At 46.6% G+C, this 20,200-nt stretch overlaps 1 protein-coding gene across 1 annotated transcript in view; it reads left to right on the forward strand.

Annotated features, from left to right (window-relative positions):
- Window positions 1-6,355: 6,355 nt before the first annotated feature.
- The window catches only part of LOC142312897 (uncharacterized), a 148,041-nt gene continuing 134,196 nt past the window's right edge, over window positions 6,356-20,200 (forward strand). The window contains exon 1 of the mRNA XM_075351883.1: window positions 6,356-6,460. The gene's annotated coding sequence lies outside the window, so the exon portion shown is untranslated. The remainder of the gene's footprint in view (window positions 6,461-20,200) is intronic.

Below are 20,200 nucleotides of genomic sequence, written 5' to 3' on the forward strand. Positions count from 1 at the left end.
AAATTCCATAGTTTTCGGGAAATCTCCTTCTCAACCATGAATGTCTGCTGTAATCTCAAATTGAAGGTCGCTGAGAGCCGGCATAGAAATCCAGACCACACAGATATCTGGTATGAATTTCTTCTTAAGGCCGCTTTACACGCTGCAATATCGTTACCGATATCGCTAGCGTGCGTACCCGCCCCCATCGGTTGTGCGACATGGGAAAATCGCTGCCCGTGGCGCACAAAATCACTCGAACCCGTCACACTACTTACCTGCCTAGCGATGTCACTGTGACAGGCGAACCGCCTCCTTTCTAAGGGGGCGGTTTGTACAGCGACGTCACTAAGCGGGCGCCCAATATAAGCAGAGGGGTGGAGATGAGCGGGACGTAACATCCCGCCCACCTCCTTCCTTCCGCATTCCGGCGGCCTCAGGTAAGGTGAGGTTTCTCGTTCCTGCGGTGTCACACATAGCGATGTGTGCTGCCGCAGGAACGACGAACTACATCGTACACGCAGCAGCAACGATAATTGGGAATAGGAGAGCATGTCACTGATTAGCGATTTTGCATGTTTTTGCGATGATGCAAAATCGCTCATAGGTATCACACGCAACGACATCATTAAAGCGGCCGGATGTGCGTCAAATTCCGTGACCCCAACGAGATCGCTTGAGCGATGTCGTAGCGTGTAAAGCGGCCTTTAGTGAAGGTGCCGATATAATGTGCTTTATTTTTACAAGCCTTTTTTATAGAACGGTAATGGGTTAATCTTTTAGTAAAATTCCTAAGTATGCCATTGGCTATATTAAAGCATATGCAGAAAACCTGTGATATTTGTCTATTTTTTGGGACTTCCCCTCCAGCCTCTCCTGTGTTCCAACTCCATATCTTGCAGAGTTTTTGACACGTAGCACCTCAGCCATAAATTTGGATTTGCGCAGATAGCGAGTCTTTGCTATCAACATCTGCATTCCGTTACTTTGTATCAGTCTTCAGCTGTTGACCTTGGCGTAGACATGCATACTATCTCTTGTTACTTACATAGAAAGAAAAAGCTTATAGAACAGGCGTTGTATTCTCACAGTAGAAAAGCACATAGAAAAATATATTGTATTCTCACAATAACTGAATGCAGCCTCATTGAGAGAAAAATACACAAGGTCCAAAAAACACCATGTATAGCAACATAATATGAAAACCCGTACACGTCATACACACGTCTCCACTCCGTACACATCGTACACACATGGCTCAGCTCCTTACCAACATGGCTCCGCTCCATACACATCGGACAAACATGTCTCTGCTTAATAAAAGTCGCACACACGGCTCCTCACAGACACGGCTCCGCACACACTCGGCTCTGCTTTGTACATGTGCCGCCCCCATGCCAGCAGCCGAGTGCTCGGATCCGCATTCACGGTGGCTCGCGGGGTTTCCGGACCCGGGGGTCGTGCGGCCACTCAAACGAAGGGAGTATTTACAGGGGGATGTATTAGAGTTTGTGACGCCACCCGTGGTATGTGGTAATTAGGAGTACCACCGCTGCAGTTGGGAGTACCCGGGGATGATGGAATGGGGCAGCCAGGTGTTGTGACCCTCCACGGGTAGGGGGGATACTCCGGGGCTCGGTGATGGTAGGGGAGTCCCGTTGGATGCAAGGGGAGGTCACTGCGTACTCACTCAGTCATTAAGCTGACATCGACAACTGGATAAACCAAAGTTCTGGATACCGCTGCCGCTGAGGGGAGCTTAGTTCGGGTCCCGTCCCCAATGGTGCTGCCTGGTGATCCGTGACCTGCCTCATAGCACTAACTTTAGTTCTCTGTTGGTCCCCGTAGTATGGAACTGGCCGGGTCCCGCTCCCCACTATGGCTAAGTGTGGGAGTTTGCTCTCAGCGTTCACGCTTGGGATTTCCTGGACCATTTTTAGTGGAAAGTCCTATTCCCCTCGTTACGCTAGTACCCCGATTTTGGAGCGGGTGGAGAGCGGATCTTTTTTTTAATCCAATCAATTTTTATTGTAGGAAGTTACATTACAAAAAAAAGGAGAAATTCAGGTATCATTGGCAATAATACACAAAGAAAACAACGCTGTAACATGTGGTAGTGTCACCTTTGATTATGATTCACATTTCCTGTCACACCACCACCAATCATGTCTGATGCAAGTTGCAACTTTTTTAGGTTAATCAATACCCAATACGTATAGAATCAACCTACCAATTTACTCTTTAATCCTCAAAATGAGGGATCCAAACAACCAGAACCAGAGAGTAAGAAAGGAAGATAAGAAAAGGGAGGGGAGAGAGAGGTGGGGAGAGGGGGAGAACCATGGATGGTTGCAAGGAGGCAACCAGGGAGGGGGAGGGGGGAGGGAGGGAATTGGATGGCGTTTTGGGGTAGCCCGAGCAGTAACAACAACAGAGATTTAAACACCTTGACTATTGACATGTGGTATGGGTGAACACCCTGCGTAACACACACTTTGAGCCTATTTGACCCGTTTTTAATTATCAACAGTTTGCCCTGGAAACAGATGCCTGACAGGGGATGCATATACAGAGTTTAACCACGTGTCCCAAATCTGAAGTATTTTGTTTTTGGCGCGGATGGAGTGAGCCAGACAGAACTCGTATTGGCATTGGAGATTAATTCGGTTATATAGTTCAACTAATGTAGGCGTCTTTGGGGATTTCCAGTGCAAACTTATGCAATATCTGGCAGCTACTAGAATGTGAACTAATAAACCCCTGGATTCCCAAGAGAACTCCTCTATACCCACGTTTAGCACTGCCAGAGCCGGATTCGGATTAATACGATTGCCTGTCAGCTCACCCATCAGGCCAAACACCTCCAACCAGAATGAGAAAACCTTGGGACAAGCCCACCAGCAGTGACCAAGAGTACCCCTTTGGAGGCAGCCCTTCCAACAATGTGGCGAATAATTTGGGAGGAACTGTGCTAAGTTGGCTGGGGACCGATACCATCGCAGGTGTACTTTTTTCAGTTGCTCCAGATGATTTATACACTTGGAATATTTTTGGATATTTGCTGATGCCGAGTGCCAGTTTGAAGGTGAGGTAGAGACACTCAACTCCACGTCCCATTTATTCATATAAGGAGATTTTTGCTCTTCGGGGGGGTTATTGAGCCATTTGTATGTCGAGGAGATACCTTTGGATTTAATTATCTTTTTAAATACCAAAGCTTTTGTTGTAGGTAACAGAGGCTTTGACTTTGGAGGAAATTTAGAGGCCAGAAAATGACTAATTTGGATGTGTTGATAGAAACAGCCCTTTAAAGAGGGGTGTTCCCGTACTATTTCATTAAAGGGGTTAACACCCAAATCAGAGTATAGGTGCGCCAGCACTGTAATGCCCGATCCCTCCCACCTGGCCAGATTCAAAAAGGGGATTTGAGATTCCAACGACTTGAGGGAAATCTCTGAAAGAGGAATCTGAATCTTATGAATCAAGTCATTTCGCCAGACCTCCAGGGAGGCTGACATGGTGGGAACACACGGGGAGAACCGTGAACGGCTCAAATATTCTGCTTCCATCATTCTTCTGACCGAGCCCTGGCGGGACAGGAAATTTTCAATCTGAGCCCATCTATGTGAATTACCTGGACGCCACCATTCCTTTAGTGATTCAATTAGTAAGGCTAATATGCCGTTATGTTTGGGGTGCCCAATCCCCCTAAGTCATATGGGGGGTATAACACTTTACCTGCGACCCTAGCCCTTTTATTACCCCAGACAAATTTGTTAGTCAACGATTGAAGTTTCATCAGGGTTTTGTGAGAAATTTTGATGGGAAGGCATCTGAGCACATACAATATTTTGGGTAAGAAAACCATTTTAAAGGACTGTATCCTGGCCATCCAGGACAATGATATTTTTTCATATCTTCCCAATTCCTTTTCTAAATTTTGGATCAGAGGTTCCAAATTTTCTTTAATTAACATCTGCGATGGTGTCAGCTTAATACCCAAATAATGTATCCCCCTGTCGCACCATTTGAATTGAAAGGCCCCCTCCAGCGCACTCCTGGCCTCCGCCGGTACATTAAACGGCAGTATCAAACACTTTGCCGCATTAAGCTTATAATACGACACTTTAGAAAAGTTTGATAATGTGTTCACCACTGCTGGAATCGACACTGCAAGGTTAGAACAGGAAATTATCACATCGTCTGCGTATAAACCAAGTTTATGTTCAAATTCCCCAACTCTTATACCAGAAATGGCTATGTTTTTTCGTATAGCTTCCGCCAGAGGTTCTACCACTAAAGCAAAAATAGCGGGAGACAATGGACACCCCTGGCGGGTGCCATTACTTATTTGAAATTTAGATGACAGAAACCCCGATGTCAACACTGACGCATTTGGGTAAGAGTAGAGGGCTAGAATGGATGACTTGATTTTCCCCAAGAACCCGAATTTTGTTAGAACTCTCTCCAGGTATCCCCAGTGCACCCTGTCAAAGGCTTTTTCAGCATCAAGAGACAGGAATACACTGGGTTCACCCGATATCTCCACCAGTCCAATCAAGTCAAGCATCCGTCTGGTGCCATCCTTAGATTGCCTCCCTGTCACAAACCCAACTTGGTCTGGAGCCACTAAGGTCGGGATCACTTTGTGAAGTCTATCTGCCACTAGTTTGGCATAAATTTTAACATCACAATTTAGGAGTGAAATGGGCCTAAAATTACCCGGGGTGTCTGCAGGTTTCCCTGGCTTGGGTAGCGTGATAATTATCGCTTCTAAGTTGTCTGGAGAAATTGACCCTTTATTTTGCCAAAAATTGAAGGTTCTTGACATAAAGGGGGACAGAGTGGATGTAAATTCTTTGTAATATTCGTATGGCAGCCCATCGGGGCCCGGGGCAGAGTTAGACTTAGTCATTTTGATGGCACCTAGGATTTCATGTGTAGTAAAGGGAAGATTAAGTTCCTCCAATTGCTCATCTGAGACCCGGGGAAGATCCAGGGTGTCTAGGAAACCCTGTATATCCACTTGAGTCGGCTGTGACGTATTGGAATCATATTTTAGATTATACAGGGCCTCATAGTATTTCGCAAATGCTTCTGCTATTTCAATGGGATGTCTAGTGATTGTTCTGGAGAGCGGATCTTGAAGGCTCCGTTCTTGTCGGGTAAATTGTCAGGTTGCCTGAAGCTACTCCCTGACCTAGGCTCCCCGTACCCCGTCGTGCCTTGGTCCCAGCCCGGTGATGGTGCTAGGCCGCCAGCTGTCCTCCTCGACAGATCCGTGCCCCTTGCCACGATCCCCTGCGACCAGGGGTCCAGCTCCTCTAGGCCCAGACCACCGTCTGTCACCTAGATTGCCTCCTAGTAGCCCTGCTCCTGACCTCCTCTTTCTTTCACTTCTAACACACAACTCTCTACTCCTGACTCTCCAACCCCCCAGGTGGGCGACCCTATTCCACTCAAGCCGTCCACTGGTGTGTCTGGTGGGTGTGGTGCAGAGTGTACCTAGGATTTGATTAGCTGATCTAGGCAACACCATATAGTTGGGGACCCATAACCAAGAAGGAGGTGGATACTGCACAGGAGGGCATATTGTGCAATACCCTGTGACGACCTGATAGTCCAGGAGCGTCACATACACATCACACATTCATGGCTCCTCTCTGTATGCGTAGCACACACACAACAGCATACACAGCTCCTCGCTGTACACCTTGTACACACACGGCTCTGCTCCGTACACGTGGTACACACACGGCTCCATACAATGATGGCGTACACACGCGGCTCCTCTCTGTATACGATATACACACAAGACTCCACTTTGTACACCTCGTACACACACAGCTCTGCTCCGTACACCCACGGCTCTGCTCTGTACACCTCGTACACACACGGCTCTGCTCCGTACACCTCGTACACACACGGCTCTGCTCCGTACACCTCGTACACACACGGCTCTGCTCCGTACACCTCGTACACCCACGGCTCTGCTCCGTACACCTCGTACACCCACGGCTCTGCTCCGTACACCTCGTACACCCACGGCTCTGCTCCGTACACCTCGTACACACACGGCTCTGCTCCGAACATCTCGTACACACACGGCTCTGCTCCGAACATCTCGTACACACACGGCTCTGCTCCGTACACCTTGTACACACACGGCTCTGCTCTGTACACCTCGTACACACACGGCTCTGCTACATCTACACTGTAAACCCCTCTTGACCCCACACATAAACTTCCCCTCACCCAGCCCCATGACACCCAGCACAGCAGAGTCCTGCATACACTGAGAAGCTGATCATGTGACCCCTGACTCCTCCCCTCCATGTGACATCATCACAGGTCCTATAAACACAGAGCAGCCATATATCTAGTGTGCGGCTCTGCAGGTGGAGGTATGTGGAGAGTCCCCATTACTGGGCGCAGGCGAAATTAACCTTTTCAATACCAGAGAGAGCTTACACCTTTAAGGGTAAATAACTTTGTGACTTGTATGTCTTCTATATATTTGAGGCCTTTCTAGCCCCCTGTAGATCAGTCGCGCCCTGCGCTCCTGTCACCGTCTGTGAGAAGACCTTTGAGCTGGGGCAGGAGCACAGGGCTCTCTGATCTGTGGGGGGAGGGGTGATAATAGGAGCACTTGTTATTTGTACATTAGAGCTGTTTTCCTTTTCTGTGTTATTTTTTTGTTTACATTATAATCTACCTTCGTATTTACCAGGAATTATCGCGGTTTTACAACGGGTCTCCAAAAATGTGTTTCTCCTGTTCATCCGGCAGAAAACACTTCCCAGAGCCGAGCCGGTTCCTCACTTGCTCGTCTGCGCTGTTTTCTGACCTCCCGGATGAGTCGTCTGTAGAGATGAACCAACCTGAGGTTCAGTTTTCAAACCAAACACCAACTGTAGCGATTTGCTCAGGTCGGGATGTAGTAAAGATAGTTCGGTAAATCCCAAGCACACAAAAGGACAAAAGTAATTTGGATGAAATAGTCTGTCAATAAAACACTATCTGCAAAAAAAGAAACAAACGCATCAACCAGAAATAGTGCAAAAGCCAACGTTTCGGCCAAGATTGGCCTTTATCAAGGTTTTGCCTAAAGGCTACTTTACACGCTGCGATATCAGTCCCGATATTGCTAGCGTGCGTACCCGCCCCCATCGGTTGTGCGACACGGGCAAATCGCTGCCCGTGTCGCACAACATCGGCCGGATCCGTCACACATACTTACCTTCCCTGCGACGTCGCTGTGACCGGAGGGGTGGAGTGAGTGGGACGTAACATCACGCCCACCTCCTTCCTTCCGCATTGGGGCCGGTGGCAGGTAAGGAGAGGTTCCTCGTTCCTGCGGCGTTACACGGAGCGATGTGTGCTGCCGCAGGAGCGACAAACTACTTCGTACTTGCAGCTCCAACGATATGCGAGAATGGACCCCCATGTCACCGATGACCGATTTTGCACGTTTTTGCAACGATGCAAAATCGTTCATAGGTGTCACACGCAACGGCATCGCTAATGCGGCCGGATGTGCGTCACAAATTCCGTGACCCCAACGACTTCGCATTAGCGATGTCGTAGCGTGTAAAGCCCTCTTTAGGCTACTTTCACACTTGCGTTGGACGGCTTCCGTTGCTATCCGCAGCCTTGAGGAATTACGGTAACCGTTGCAGGAAACCGTTTTATTTCTCATAGACTTCTATTAGCAACAGATGGCCTTGCGTTGCATCCGTCAGGTGACACTGCGTTGCATCCGCCTGGTGGATGGAACGCTGTATGCAGCGTTTTTCTGTGCTTGGCGGAGTGTCAAAAAAACTCAACCTGCAGGAATCCGTTGTCGTCCATTGTTTTTATAATGGACGCCTATGGTGACGGATCCCATTAGAATCTGACGGATTCCGTTAACGCGTCCGTCTTTACACAACTGCGCATGCCCAGTTGTGTAGTCAAGAAAAAAAACCTATAACGGATTGCGTTATTTTGTACGATCCGTTGCATGCGTCACACAACGCAATGCAACGGATGCCGTTCAACGCAAGTGTGAAAGTAGCCTAAAAAAGAAACGAAAAATATTTACACATCAAATAGTGACATGATTTACAATATTTTACATATGTACAAATTAAATATACACGCAGCACATTGAGATTAAGGTAGTATCATATAGTAAGAACAGACATGCGTTATAAATGCTATATTTGCTATAGGTCAAACCAGGATAGAGATTATATGTATATATATATATATATATATATATATATATATATATATATATATATATATATATATATATATATATATATATATATATATATATATATATATATATATATATATATATATATATATATATATATATATATATATATATATATATATATACACATACACATACACATACACATACACATACACACACACACACACACACACACACACACACACAGATATCAAGCACGGTTAGCCTGAGGGGTCAGTATAGACATAGTCCTAAGTTAATGTACTGTACAATCGGAGGCATGTCAAGGCGATATATCAGAACAGACAGTGGTAGGGCTACTGTAATGCCTGATAGGAGCCACAGACTCAGACTGGCTGTAAGGGGAATCTAGTGAAAAGCCGCTCACAAAGCAGGACCCCAAGAACTCTGCAACCCTTTAACCCCTGTACAGGGATTTGGAATTACACAGAGCCTCAGAGATCGCTACCTGTGGTAGACTGTAGTCCGTGGTCGTCAGGCAGGGTCAAAATCCAGGAGATGCAAAACAGGAACAGAATCGGCAGGCAAGGGCGTAGTAAGGAGACAAAGCAGGGGTCAAATCCGGAACTGGCAGCAAGGTACAAAAACGACAGGCAGGAAGGTAGTCAAACACAAGCAAGGTCAGCGCACAGGAATCACAATACAAACAGCACATGAGCCAGGAGAACAGAGCTATCACTGGCAGTGATCATGTGACAGGAGAGGGAATAAGAAGGGTGTGGTGTCTTCCCATAGGCTGTAGGTGAATGTTGGCCACTTGAGCCGGGAGACACACGCCACCTACAGTCAGCCAGTGGTACTGCAGGTTCCAGGGAAACCCAGCCTAGTGGATGAGCGGAGCCTGTGCTCCGCAGAGCCACGGGCACCAACTACTCTCCCATCACCAGCACTATCCATAGTGGGAACATGGCGTCGTCTGGCGATCAGAGCAGAAGTCGCAGGAGCGGACTCCGATGGGGACGTGACAGCTACATAAGCATAAGAGTAAGCATAAAACATAATAAAATGAACTGATCTACCATAAAATTGTAACACACAACTTATAAAAAAAACCAGGGCTCGGGTTTGGAGTTCGGATGCTTTCCATGCGAACTTACCTTGCACGAGCAGCTCTGGGCTCAGATACGCTCGGTGATCAGCCCCGTGTGAGCTGCTTGCAGTATTTGAACAACAGTATGATCGGATATAGTGTGGAACCAAAAACAAAAAATTGAAAATGCCCGCCCATGTACCACTACTTGACAACCCCTTCTCAATCCCCTTGTTCGCCCCTGTTAAAATAAATAAGCCTATACTCCCCTCCGGTGTAGCCACGCTTCTTGTGATGTCTGAAGCCGTGTTTACGGGGCTCACATGACATTATGACATGCGAGCCCCACGATCAATCAGGGTCCGGCATCTGTCTTCCCGCCATCGGACATTTGAGCATGATGTGAGCCATATGCTGACTTCCTGCTCAAACTTTCGCAGATGGAACAATCCAGAACTGATTGGTTGCGGGGCTGCATGTCATTATAATATCATGTGGGCCCTGGTAACACGGCTTCAGACATCGTTGGATCCGTGGCCACACCAGAGGTGAGTATAAGCTTATTTATTTTTATGGAGGGGTTGTCCAAGTCCTTTAATATTAGCCTTCAGTTACCAGTTAAATCTAGGTCAGAAACATATGGGAAAAGTCGTAAAAGCATCAACCAGTATTTTGAGCCCAAAAATAATCCCAGGGTACCCATTTTGTTTTGAATAAATCCAATTTTGTATTAATGTCGCCATCAGGTTATCCATCCACCTTATATCTGAAATTCTACTTAGCAAATCTTGATTAGAAGGCAAAGAGGTTTTCCTTCAAAAAAGAGAAACTGACAGCTTTTAAATGTATAAGCAATTTGGAAGAATGTTTACCCATTTATTTTAGGAGTAATGTTGAGGATGTAAATCATGAGGTCCAAGGGTACTTCTATGTATAACACTTTCTGGATCAGTGTTTTAACTGTCTCCCAGAACCCCACTAGTCTGGAGAAGAACCAAATAATATGGGGCAAAGAAGAACCACAAAGCCAACACTTATCAGTTAATTGGGGATTAAGCCTATGTAAAAGCTCTGATGTCTGATACCAGGACGTCAGTATCTTGATCTTGTATTGATTCTCTTTATAAAGAGTGAAAATTGATGTTTTTGCTGGCTTACTCTAAATGGTCTGCCAAGTCTGTGGTGATAGCTCCCTCCCCAAAAAAAGACTTCCATTTCACCATTAAAGAGTGTTTGAGACTATGAACAACCAATGGCGTATTTATAATCCTTTAGCTATCAGAGTTCAGACCCTTAGGCGATGTGCCCACGCTGCGGAAATAGTGAGGAATTTGCCGCGGATTTTTTTGTTGAAAAATCCGCGGAATTTCCACGATCTGCAGCACAGCTACTCCCCAGCCATTTCTATGGCAGTTGGGAACTGCTGTGCCCACGCTGCGTTTTTTTCCGCAGCGGAAATAATGCGGATTTCCCTGCGGAAAAATCAGCAGCATGGGAATTATTCCTGCTGACTTCTCCGCAGGGTCCCATATACTTACCTGCCTTGATAGAAGACAACGATGTCACTTTTTCTGTCCGATGCACAGGAGCGCGGTCGATCCAGGTACAGGAAGGAAGAGATGGGCGGGGCCTGCATGAGCTCCGGTCATGTGACAGCCGGAGCTAGTGCAGGCCCGCCCACCTTCTCCAGCACAGTGCACCAGACGCTGACAGAGTGACCCGGCCGCCGGAAAGCGAGGTGCTGCATGATGGAGGTAAGTAATATGAATGCCCCTATCGCTGCAGCACTTGTTCTGCATTGAGGATGCAGTGCCGAAGCCATGGTACTGTATCCTCAATGCAGAATGCCCGCACCATATCCGCAGGACATTCTGAAATAGATCCGCAGCATGGAAACAGACAGAAGTTTTGCTGCAGTTTTCTGTGTGCACCTGCGGAATGTCCTGCGGATATAACCGCAGGACACTGTCCCCGTGGGCACATAGCCTTAGTGTTACGGGGGCTGTCGGATAATAAGGGAATGGAAGGCTATCCGACAGTCAGGGTCCACCGTGCAGAGCTCTGCTGCAGAGTATGGCAGAGGATAGGGGAAACCTGTACAACCAAAGCGGTACTGACACTGTTGCGTTACAGTGTCACGAAGACCAATAGCGGCGTATACTGTTTAAGTCACAGCGACTACCTTATTAGAATAACATAGGAGTGGAAATGCAAAAGAGTGAGGAATACAACATAAAAGTGCATAGAAGTCTCAGTCTGGGAGCGTGAAAGCACCTGTCTCAGTTAAGTCACAGAGACTAGGTGTAGTGTGTGCAATATGGCACCTACCTATGTCCGCTCCACTTGTGGTGCAAGGATACGGACAGCAGCAAGGCTGCTAGCTTGAAACTCCTGCCTATGACTGCTCCCCTAGTGTGCGAGGATACGGACTGCTGCAGGAGGCAGCGTAGTGGAGCGTTACCCTAGAAGGCAACGACCACCTAACCTACCTATGTCCGCTCCACTAATGTGTGAGGACACGGACAACAGTACAGCTGAAAGGTACAGGAGCGCTACCCTACCGATAGCGCTCACCTCAGAGTAGAACCACAAGGCCCAGTCAGACCATGTGCAGCAAGCACCTGCCTATGTCCGCTCCACTAAGGTGCGAGGATACGGACCACAGCATAAGCTGCAAGGTACAAGAGCGTTACCCTACGGATAACGCTCACCTAGATAGAGTAGGTGCCGCAAGGGACATGCACAGAGCGTCTACTCCTATGCAGGAACCAAGAGGACTGAGCGCTGGGCGGCGTGCGTCAGGGTCTTATATAAAGTCTGTGCCTCATCCAAGATGGAGGACACCAGAGCCAATCCGCTGCGAGAACGACAGCAATGACGTCACGCTGGCCTATCACCGAGCAAAGCGTCACAAGCACATGACCAGCGACCAATCGGCATAGAAGGTGTCAGAGACATGTGACCTCGTGTCAGCGATGATGTCACCCGCACATGTGCAATGGCTCCAAGATAGGACTTCGTCTCCAGTGCTCGCACATGTGCAGTAGCAAGAAATCCGAACATAGTCTCCAGTGCCACAGCAACCGTAACACTTAGGGCGGCATAACACGCTACGATATATCAGGCGATATGTTGTCGGGGTCACGGATTCCGTGACGCACATCCGGCATCGTTAGACATATCGTAGCATGTGACAGCTACGAACGACTGTTAGCGAGTAAAAATACTCACCTTATCATTGCTCGTTGACCCGTCGTTCATTTTCAAAGTGTCGGTCCTCCTTCTGTGCTCCGGTTGTTCATCGTTCCCGAGGCAGCACAAATCGTTCCGTGTGACACCCCGGGAACGACAACCACAGCTTACCTGAGTCCCGCCGGCAATGCGGAAGGAAGGAGGTGAGCGGGATGTTACGTCCCGCTCATCTCCGCTTCTATTGGCCGGCTGCTGTGTGACGTCTCTGTGACGCCGAACGTCCCTCCCCCTTCAGGAAGAGGATGTTCGCCGCCCACAGCGACGTCGTCCGGGATGTAAGTACGTGTGACAGGGGGTTAACGACTTTGTGCGCCACGGGCAACTAATTGCCCGGGACGCACAAACGACGGGGGCGGGTGCGATCGCGCGATATATCGTACCGTGTAATGCCGGCCTTAGGCCAGAGTCACATATGTGAAAGACTCGCTCGAGTCTCACATGGCATCACCTCTCACAACTGCACTGACAGGAACGGGTCAGCTGCATAGAAATACATGCTGTTGACCTGATTCTGTCAGGAGAGTGTGCAGCCATGCCAGGTGATGCAAGACTCGTGCGAGTCACTCACAAGTGTGACTCCGACCTTAGTAGAAATTTCTCTTCTACATAACCTTTCGAACTCTGTTGGTTGGAAAACTGTCATGAATCCAAAAAGAGAAACTGCTAGAGATGTGATCTGCATGAAATGGAAAAATTCATGATTAGGAATTGAAAAATTATATTTAATATAGTTAAAAGGATGGATCTCCAAAATATTCCCATTGACCAAGTCAGCATATCTTAAAGGGAACCTGTCACCAGTTTTTTGCCCTATAAGCTGCGGCCACCACCAGTGGGCTCCTATATACAGCATTCTAACATGCTGTATATAAGAGCTCAGGCCGCTGTGTATAACATAAACACTTTATAATACTCACCTAAACCGGTCGCTGTGGTGGATGTGGCTCAAATGGGCGTTTTCGTCCTTCGGTGCCGGCGCCTCCTCTTTTGGCCATCTTCGTCCTTCTTCGTCATACACACTCGTCAGTCCCGCGCATACTCACTATAATACTTTGATCTGCACTGTTCAGGGCAGATCAAAGTGCGCCTGCTCAGGACCTGAATGCCAGCGAGTGTGTATGATGTCGGACGTGTCATGCACCGCAGCTTCAGAAGATGGAGGACAAAAATGACCGAAAGAGGAGGCGCCGGCACCGGAGGATGAAGATACCCATTTGAGCCACATCCACCGCAGCGACCGGTTTAGGTGAGTATTATAAAGTGTTTTTTATGTTCTACACAGCAGCCTGCGCTCTTATATACAGCATGTTAGAATGCTGTATACAAGAGCCCACTGGTGGTGGCCGCAGCTTATAGGGCAAAAAACTGGTGACCGGTTCCCTTTAACAGACCATCTGAATTCCAAGGGTGAACCATAGGCGAGTGCAAACTATTAGGAATCAGGGGTTGATAAAGAAATGACATCATGGTCATGGATGAGTTATGAGACACCAACCCAAACTTAATTAACATGAACACCAAATGTCAATAGTGAACTGAATAGGTCCTAACAATGGAGATGGTAATTTAAAAGAACGATAATTCAACAGCAGCTCATTTGGGAGTGTGAAAGTCAACCCCAACTTTTCGATTCATGTTATATGCCTACAAGGAGGCTCATGATGCGATCCCTCTTAGGTGAGTACGTAACCCTATAGTACTTATAACATCTGGTACTGAAAGACCAACTTGTAGCTTGTGAGTAGTAAGGGTTAGCTTGGATATTCTATGGTGTTTATCATTCCATATCAATCTCATAATGCTGGCTTGAAGTGATTTAAGATCCCACAAAGGAACTCTTACAGGTAGGGTCTCCAAATAATATATTAATTTAGGAAGGAGAGACCTTTTTACTGCTGCCAAATGTTCAAGAAACAAATTGAGTGTGATTTTCATTTGGTTAATAACTTCTTTAGGTCTCTAAAAAGGAGGGAAAGTTATCCAAATATAAAGTATTTTAGGAAGATGTTAAATTTACACCAAAGTGTTTGATAGCATCCACTGTCCAACGGAACTTATAATTTGTTTTAAGATAATCCAACACATCCGGTAGAATATTCCATGGGAGAGCCTCTGTCTTTGAGGCATTGATCTTACAGCCTGACAAGCATACAGACTCCCTAAGAACTTCTATAAGATTAGGCAATGTGATTTGAGGTTTAGTAAGAGTTAGTAGCACATCACTGTAAATAGTGAGATTTTAAAAATGTTCCTCTTTATTTCCACCCACAAAAATTTAGAATTTTGACGTACAACTGCTACAAATGGCTCAATACGCATAGCAAATTAAAGTGGCGACAGTGGACAGCCATGTCTTGCGCCATTTGAGATGTTAAAATTGGGAGAATTATAGTGAGGGAGTTTAATAGACGTTGAGAGAAACTTATATAAGGCTCTCAAAGCTGTAGGGAAGCAGCCTGGAATCCCCAAAGCTCTAACCGTCTCAAACATAAAAGACGAAGTGAGGCGATCAAAAGCCTTCTTGGTGTCCAAATTTAAAAGAAGAGCTATGTATTTACATTTGTTAACCACATATATCAGGTCCACCATCCTCCTAGTATTATCCCGTCCCTGGCGGAAAGGGACAAAAACCCACTTGGTCTTTGTGTATTAGTTGCAGCAGCCAGATATTAAGTCTGTTTGCCAGTAGACAGGTAAGGGCTGTTTCACACATCCGGCATTTTGCTGGATTGCCGTCGGCACACTCCAGTACAGTGTAATACAGTATAATGTTGTCGAGTTGATACTTTTGGGGTCGAAGGAGACCACTTCAGATATATTGGATGGATGCCAAATTGGTTGGTAAGGTTGCAACCGTATGCCACCTGACAGACACAATGACGAGTCTAGAGATGGCATATACCATAGCATAGCGTAGCGTCTTTATTACAGAACCCATATTTATACAGACATATGGGTAGGCATGTTTAACCAAAGTTCATTATGAGCTAATGCATCGCATGATCATGTTTTAATATTATTCCTGACATCTGCAGTTTCAACATAGTTAGGTAATAGCTGATCAATATGTGTTTTTGTGGAAAATTATTCTTTGCACGTAATTATCTTTATTACAGTCATATAATCATAGGTGTGCCTGGTACAAACTGTATAATAACCTGATAGTCTACGGGTCATCGTGACCAAGCAAAATTGTGTTAAGCATTTTGAATCTGTATTGAGCATTATGTTATATTAGAATCTGAAATGAGGGTCTTACTGCCTTATCAATGTCAAATGGCATCGCGGCAACCTCCGGTCACATGCTGTCATGTGACCGGAGCTTGCCACGATGCCATTGCACAGTATTGACACTGTACTAGAGTGTGACGGATCTGGCAATCCGGCGAAATGCCGGATGTGTGAAACGGCCCTAAAAATGTTCAGGTCACAGTTTAGGAGAGCAATTGGTCTGTAATTAGAAAAGGCATTGGGATCCCTTCTCTCTTTGGGAATAAGAATCAAATATGAGTGAGATATGTTTCCGGGGGGGTGAGGGGGGGTGGCGCCGGCCTTCAGCAGGCCCTTGGCTGCCTTGATAACCAATCGGTGCCCTGTCAAGAGATATAAGAACTGGTGAAGAACACATGAGCTTAGTTCACAAGCTATTGATACAGATTATACTAAATTGTCTGAAGCAGCATGTCTTATTCCGGACTGCCGATCCTTTTGTTCTTGGTGAAATAAGCTGTCTTCAGTCGTGGCTACTAAAGACAGACACCGGCTATTTTTTTTTTTTTTTTTTTTTTTAAAAACATCTTTTTTATTAAAATTTTTAAACATAACAAAAAAATTAAACAGTCAATTCCATGGTCAAATAGTAAACATCAGCATACACGAGATTGATTTGTTCGTCAATGCAACTGTAAACCTTGCAAAGGAAGAAACAATAAAAGGTAGTGTCACAAATAAGAATGTGAGTTTGAACCCTTCCACAATTATGTTCTTGCTATGGTGCTGACTACCATCTCCATATGATACATGCTAAGGGCAGCGTTACACGAAATGATATATCGTGCGATCACATTAGCGATCGCACCCGCTCCCGTCGTTTGTGCGTCACGGGCAATTAATTGCCCGTGTCGCACAAAGTCGTTAAACCCCCGTCACACGTACTTAGCTCCCTAACAGCGTCGCTGTGGGCGGCGAACATCCTCTTCCTGAAGGGGAAGGGACGTTCGGCGTCACAGCGACTTCACACAGTGGCCGCCCAATAGAAGCGGAGATTAGCGGGACATAACATCCCGCCCTCCTCCTTCCTTCCTCATTGAACAGGTAAGTTATTGTTCGTCGTTCCCAGGGTGTCACACGTAGCGATGTGTGCTGCCTCGGGAACGATGAACAACCGGCGTGCAGAAGGAGGAACGACATTATGGAAATGAACGAGCAGCGATAAGGTGAGTATTTTTGCTCGTTAACAGTCGTTCGGAGGTGTCACACGGTACGACATCTCTAACGATGCCGGATGTGCGTCACAAATTCTGTGACCCCGACGACATATCGCACGATATATCGTACCGTGTAACGCCGCCTTTAGTTTCTAATGATGGTCCCAAAATCCCCAACGTCCCTCCCAGGTCTTCCAGACAATACCATTCTGTATGGCGGAAAGAGCTAATTATTTTTCAGGATTTCCTGAGGACTATAATGAAAACCAATGAATTTTTTTCCACGGCGGAAAAACTTTTCCTGCTGACTTTTCTTTACTCCTTTCTGCTTCTATCAGTTCCAGTCCCAATAGATGTTTCATTTGAGATATTATTGCTCCCACTGATGAAGTGTTTGGTTTAAGCCACTCACTAAACAAAGCCCGAAGAGCCACCACTAAAAATGTGTGGATGTTTCAAGGAATCTTTACTTTGTCTACCATACTCTGAGATTCAGATTCGGGGGGGTGGGGGGGGGGGGGGGGGGTAATTGGTGGAAGAGCAGAGCCTGTGGTGTTTGTGGAAGTTTCGTTCCCCAACATGCTTGAATCTGGTCCCTTACTCGCTTCCAATATGTTATTACTTCTGTGCACTCCCACACCCCATACCACCGATTCGTAAAGGACACCCCACCCTTAGGACACTCTGTAATCCGGCCAGGGCAGCTATGGGAAGGCGGGATGTTAAAGCCATACAGCGCTGTGTGCATGAGCTTGAAATAAGTCTCCCTCCATCTCTCACACAAGATGGATTTTCTCTCCCGTTCCCACCCTTGTAATATTGTCTTCGCTATCTCCTCATCTCTTGTCCACCTCTCCCATGTTATGAACATTTTGCTCTGTTTTAATTTAACAAATTTGTGCCTCATGGTGCTGTACAATGAGGTGATACTCGCCATTTGGGTGCGCGGGCCTATACTGTCATCTAAGGCATGAGAGACAGATTTCCTCTCCAACTTTCTGAATCTGGACTGACAAAAAGAATGAAGCTGCAGGACCTGCATGAAATATTTCCTGTGTATCTTGAATTTGTCCATAATTTCCTGTGGAGGCATCCACCGTTTTTCCTCCCGGCATATAATAGATCCCGCTGTCTGCAACTGCTCACAGCTCTGATCAATGACCCTCTTAATTTCAGCTCCCTGGGGGAACTCGGGGTGACCAAATATTGGCATATGTTTGGAAACCAGAAAGGGAAGCTGAAAGGCCTTCCTCACTACCTTCCAACATATTATGGTGTCCCTTAGTAAAAAGGAGGATCTAACTATCTGTGGCAGTTTAGCTTGTCTAGTGTGGATAAGAGCGGTCAGATCCCAAGGGGCGGCTAACTGTCATTCTAGATGGGTGTTTGAGTAGCAACTAGTGTCGTGTATCCAGTCCACTACATGTCTAAATAAAGAGGCAATATTATAAGCATGTATATTTGGAAAATTAACCCCGCCTTCACTTCTCAGTAGCATCAGTTTTTCTAGTGCAATTCTGGGTCTTTTATCTGTTCAAATAAAATGTGTAAAGGCCTTCTTCAGTCTATTTATGTCTAAAGCGGGCTTTACACGCTGCGACATCGCTAGCCGATGCTAGCGATGGCGAGCGTGATAGCACCCGCCCCTATCGTTATGCCAATATTTGGTGATCGCTGCCGCAGCGAACACAATCGCTACGGCAGCGTCACACGCACTTACCTGGTCGTCGGCGGCGCTGTGACTGCCGAACAATCCCTCCCTCAAGGGGGAGGGACGTTCGGCATCACAGCGACGTCACCGCGACGTCACTAAGCGGCCGGCCAATCAAAGCGGAGGGGCGGAGATGAGCGGGACGAACATCCCGCCCACCTCCTTCCTTACTCATTGCTGGCGTGTGGCAGGTAAGGAGAGGTTCCTCGTTCCTGCGGCGTCACACGTAGCGATGTGTGCTGCCGCAGGGACGAGGAACAACTTCGCCCATGCAATAGCAGCGATATTTGAGAATGGACCCCCATGTCAACGAGGAGCGATTTTGGACATTTTTGAAACGATCCAAAATCGCTCCTAGGAGTCACACACGACGAGATCGCTACAGCGGCCGGATGTGCGTCACGAAATCTGTGACCCCAACGAGATCGCTGTAGCGATCTCGTAGCGTGTAAAGCCCAGTTTAATGTTTTAAAATCAAGGGCAGGGTTTGCAAGGGGTATAGAAGCCTGGCAAAGCTACCCATTTTAACCAGGTGACATCTACTCAAAAGAGATATTGGTAAGTGATGCCACCGTTGTAGTTCCCCCAATATTTTACCTATAAGGTGGGTGTAGTTAAGTGAATAGAGTTGATCTGGACTCCTCCCTATCTTTATCCCCAAATACGTTATGTATGACTTTGAGACACGTAGGTCCAGACCTAGCTTGACCCATTGCTCCTGAGGTATTTTGTTTCCAAATTCTAGAAGTTCACTTTTGTTAATCCTGTACCCTGAATATTCACTGAATTTCTGAATAAAGTCAAAGATCCTCCTCAGCTGCTCTAGTGTTCTTGAAAAAAAAAGTATGACGTCATCCGCAAATAGAGCAATCTTAACTTTCTTTGCCTACTCTGATTCCGTCAAATAGTTCTGACTCCTCCATAAATCTAGCAAAGGGTTCCATGGCCAGGTTGAACAGCAATGGTGACATTGGACATCCTTGTCTGGTCCCCTTGTGCAAGTAAAAAGAACCAGAGAGGAATCCTGGTGTGTGTACTCTAGCTGTAGGATTATTGTAGACCCCATCCAAAAATTTTCTAAATTTGCCATTTAAATTGAACGAGTCCAACATCGCCCCCAGCCACTCCCAACTAACGTTATCAAATGCTTTCTCTGCATCAAGAGTTAGGAGGGCTGGTCTGTCTCCTAAATACTGCTGTCGTCCTACCTCGTCCAGCACTGTCATGACTTTTCTTATGTTTTTAACTGCAGCTCTTCCCTTAACAAATCCCACCTGAGCTGGCTTCACCAGTTGGGGAAGCACCATTGCTAGGCGGACAGCCATTATTTTGGATATAATCTTTTGGTCCAAGTCAATAAGTGAAATAGGTCTATAGGAACCAGCCTCCAAGGGGTTTTTGCCATGCTTTGGAATTACTTTGATATACGTCTCCTTGGATCTACCTGAAATATCTCCTGTTGTCAAAATGTTATTGTAGTAAGTAGTCAATACCGAGGAAACCTGTTCCTTGAGTGCTTTGTAAAATTCCCCACT

Source organism: Anomaloglossus baeobatrachus, chromosome 5 (genome assembly GCF_048569485.1).
Source record: "Anomaloglossus baeobatrachus isolate aAnoBae1 chromosome 5, aAnoBae1.hap1, whole genome shotgun sequence".
Lineage (NCBI taxonomy): Eukaryota > Metazoa > Chordata > Amphibia > Anura > Aromobatidae > Anomaloglossus > Anomaloglossus baeobatrachus.